A 4,798-nucleotide genomic window follows, 5' to 3' on the forward strand; every position below is an offset into this window, starting at 1 on the left:
AGAGAGAGAGAGAGAGAGAGAGAGAGAGAGAAAGAGAGAGAGACCCTTCAAGTTCCTGCTTGGTCACCGAGGTCTAAGAGTCTTGCTTAGTTCATTTTTACACTTGCTCACAAAACGCTTACAACCTTAGGTGGACTCACTTGAATGCACAAGCCGTTGTTATTTAATACACCTTCAGCATTTTATATTTCTAAGTGTTCATTGCTCATATTTTTGTAATTCTTCTTTGTTGGCATCTTCCATGCACTGACATCAGCCAAAAGTCTAGGTCTGAAACGCGACAGTGATTTGATAGATATTCAAGGCTTAGGGCTTGTCCCAGTCTGAACCTTCAAAGTTCTATGGGAGAAATATGATAAAAATTGATTTCATAAACAAACCATTCTTTAGATGGTCAGGACAATGAAAAGATATGCACCATAGAAAATTTAATCTGCTCTGCTCTCTTGGCCTTGGAGGAATGAAAAAAACCTTTGGTTTTTAGTTTTATAGATCTCTCTCTTAGCCTTCACTAACACCAAAGGTGAAGAAATTAAACAATTAATCTTTCTTTTAATTGTATAGAAATGTCAGTCCGTGATGTAAACACAGCCCATTCCACTCTTGCTCAATGAAAGTTATCTCATGTGAAGGATTAAGCTGCCATGTTCAACAATAACGAAGCTCTTGTTTTCCAATAAAGAGGTTAATTGGCTTCAGAGAAAAATACATGTACAGAGCACATAGGCCTAATATTGGTTTTGCCAAGGCCTGGTGTGAGGGAAGTTCATGTTTCCTGTTTATTAGCTGTTTTACAACAATCTGCCCTTGACCAATAATTATGCTTACAGAGCTGATACTTGTACGTGTCAGCTCAACAGCTACTTAACGTGTCCTCTGCACCTGTGAGCAATTGAGTTTGTCATCATTCCTCTACAACACTGTTTCCTGTCTTCCAGTGGACTATAGAGTAAAAGACTGGTGGAAATACCAATGTCCAATTCAGGCTTATCTGCTGCCTAGCCACGCCCTGCAACAGATGGAGACCATTATAGAAAACCACAACTAATAAAATTGCAGAATTGTAGAGTTCAGTCCCAGCCAATATAGCTATAATAGAAGTCTTGTACATAAGGCTTGGGAATTACTAGGAAAGAGAGAATAAGATTTTAAGAGCCAGGGAAAGGGGGAGTTTGCTGTAAGATTGTGCCTCCTACCAATGTAAGAAGCTACACCCATGAAGACTCACCAACATGGCCGCCTAAGCATGAGTTGAACAAGAACGACATCTGATGTGGAAGAAGGAAAATTCACAAGGCCTCACCCAGAGAGAAAGAGCTACCGACAACTAAGGACTCCCTCCTGAAAATAGGAGAAATAATTTTATCCAGGGAAGAGCACACCAAATGGTTATCCAATACTAAATGGTCAGTACTGAAATTTACATGTCATATTATATGAACTCAGCAGGTATATTTATGTTATTATGCACACACACACACACACACACACACACACACACACACACAAAGGCACCCCAATATAAAGTAGAAAGAGAAACTCCCAAAAGGTATTCTCTGACCTCCACACATACCCCATAATATGTGTTTGCCCAGTCCTTCACAAATGCACACACATGCATGCCAGGAATGTTTAAAAGGTTCCAACAACAAAACAAAGGGGAGAATATTTTATCTTAGGGTTTAAAAGATATTCTCATAGATATGTACAGGTGCCTAACAAAGCAGGTAACTCGGGTTCTGAAGACTTTCTATCCTTCCACTGAGCATCCATGTAATCCTGGTGATGTCACTTCACAGAGCAAATACCTAGCAGTAGACAGTGCTGCCCTTCATGACCACTCATGACTATTATACAATGCTAGTTACTAAATAAAGCAAGTTATTGTTTCCTAGCCCCCTTGAAGGGCCTTAAGCTTTGTACAGTATAGCTCTAGACATAAGCAATGATTGATAATTTTGTGATCAGTAGAAGTCAACTCACTGAGGCCTATTTCATCATAAAGTTGCTTTAAGTCACATGTGTATTGAGTCGAAGTTTGGAAGAAATGATCTAAAGAGACAAGATACTGAGTGTTTTCATCCTATGGGTCACAACTCCTTGGGGGTGCCTAGTGACCCTTTCACAGGGGCTGCATATCAGATATGCTGTACATCAGATATTTACAGTCCAATTCTTAGCAGTAGTAAAATTGCAGTTATGAAGTATCAAGGAGGTAATTTTAGGGTTGGGGGGTCACCACAACATGACTCCCAGCGTTAGGAAGGTTGAGAAGCACCGCAGTGGAGACAATCAGAATCATCAAGCCTTTGAAGACTCATCTTATTTACTCTCGGTGCCCTTCCTTGCCCACAGAATTCTGGCTTGCCCAGTCGCCTCATTCTGAGCACTCTTACCAGGTTTCAGAGAGGCCTGTGGGGAGTGTGTTCAGTTTAATAGAACGAAGTTGTTTTTGTTTCTTCTCTACCACTGTGATAAGACCAAAAGCAAGTTGGGAGAGGAAGGGATTTATTGGATTTATACTTAAAGGTCAGTCAATTTCTCACTGTGGGAAATCAGGGCAGGAACTCGAGTTGGGAACCTGTGCTATCTGGCTCTCTGACTTGTTCTCAGACCTGTGCTTAGTAATCTTTCTCATACAGCCCAGGACTACTTGTCTAGGAATGATATTGCCAACTCTAGCCTGGCCCTCTTTTAACCATCAGTTGTCAAGACAATTGACGACAGACATGAACACGCACGTGCCAATCTGGTTTAGACAATTCCTCAGCTGAGGTTATCTCTTCCCAGGTGACTCTCGATTGAGTTGACAATAAAAACTAACCAGCCAAAACTCATTGCTAAATCTTAAGAATAAAAATAATGATAATTGGGCTCTCAAAGCTAACAATAACAACACAATTCTATGTTATAAATGGGGCACATTCAGTTCATTGGTGACAAAAAAAAAAGAGAAAATCTAAATGATCTCTGAGCATTGGAGGTTTTCACATAGAAGAGCGTCCTCCCCCTTTGTAATGTATTTTTGACAGTTTGGGGAAGTACAGTAGTTTCTCACAAAATGATGGCCAGGGTAAGAAATCCACACAGAAATAGACGGAAGGGCAGTCAGCAGGCTGGCTTTATTTCACTTCAACAGTTTTCTGTAACAGCTCTAAACTAGCAACTTTTCAATTAAATCCAATCTGTCATGGTAGGAAAAACAAGTGTGGCCGACCAGCCTAGAGAAGAGACTTGCCAGGGAGTGCCGACGTTACCATTTGAAACTGAACATTCATTTTGTTTGTTCAAAGTGGGGCTTGCATGGCTCTATGCATTTTCCTTTCTTCGTAGGCATTTATGCCATTAATGTCCCCAGTCCCCAGTCCAGTGTCCCCAGTCCAGTGCAGAGAGCTCAGTGCAGGATCTCTTGCTGTGTTTCTGGGCTGTTTTGGTGGCAGTAAAACAGAATCATAGCGTCTTTCTCGGGTCTGCTGTGTTAGAAGAATTTCCGTCCTTGAAACATTGTATCCAAATCATCCAGTTCACGGTCAGCACTTGAAGGGTACAGCTTGCAGGAGCCTCTTAAAGCATCCCACCACAAAACTATTAAGATATAAACAGACAGGAAATAACGCAGTCATCTCTACTTCAAACTGTAGTGACACAATGACATTATTATAGTATAAAGTATTGTCTTTTCAAGGCCATTCTTTTGTTTTGTTTTGTTTTTGTTTTTTCGAGACAGGGTTTCTCTCTGTAGTCCTGGCTGTCCCAGAACTCACTCTGTAGACCAGGCTAGCCTCGAACTCAGAAATCCATTAAGGCCATTCTTAAGAGCTAGGGAATTGTTCTTTTCAAGACATTCTACATTATTAACAGGGATTATAAAAAACAAAGGTTCATAAATAAATGTCATCAATATCTCCCAGAATTAATATCATCAATATCTCCCAGCACTAGACATAAACTGTGTGTAGTTAGAAACATTCCTTTTAGATTAAAAAATATTTGCTTACTTATTTTTTGTCTTTGCATGTCTGTGTTACCTGCAGGTACGTGTAAACTGTGCCATACATGTGCAAGTCAGAGGGTAACTTGTGCGAACTGGTCATTTTTTTCTACTATGTGGGTTTGGGGGACTGAACTTAGGTCATCAGACTTGCCTGCAACTGTCTTTACCCACTGAGCCATCTTGCTGGTCCCAAGAAACATATTTGTTCATATTGCCCTATTAAGCAGGACCTTTGTCACATCACCACATTCTAGCCACTTGGGTTAGTTGTGTCAGTATACAATGTGCCAGGACGCAGTGTAAAGGGACATATCAGTAATGTGTCCACATTTACACTTTTTCTGTTATCTCTCATTTTTTTTCTCACTTTCCCTTCTGTTCAAATTTAATTGAGAGGTGAACATTTTTGGGAAATAAAGGTGTATACATCTCTAAGCTGGAGGTAGAATGTCACTTCCTTTCTTTGTCCTCTCTTCAGTGTGACTTGATCAAACTTAGGAATGAAGGGGGCTTTATCAGGTGAATATTCTATGAGAACAGCTGTCTCATATTCTCTAAACTGGTGGACGACCCAGATTGAATTCAGAAACAAACCTAAGATAAATTTAATTTTGAAGCATGAGCTTTCAGCTTCTAGAATTATTTTTTCCAGAAGTTAATTGGCTTTTATCATTCATATGCTGAATATATGGAGAATTATATATAATATATTCATTTAGAGGAGAATGCATGCTTGTTTAAGTTGTAAGCTTTTTCTCCTCCTCCCTCTCCTCCTCCTCCTCCCTCTCCTCCTCCTCCTCCTCC

This window comes from Mastomys coucha, unplaced genomic scaffold, assembly GCF_008632895.1.
Source record: "Mastomys coucha isolate ucsf_1 unplaced genomic scaffold, UCSF_Mcou_1 pScaffold12, whole genome shotgun sequence".
NCBI lineage: Eukaryota > Metazoa > Chordata > Mammalia > Rodentia > Muridae > Mastomys > Mastomys coucha.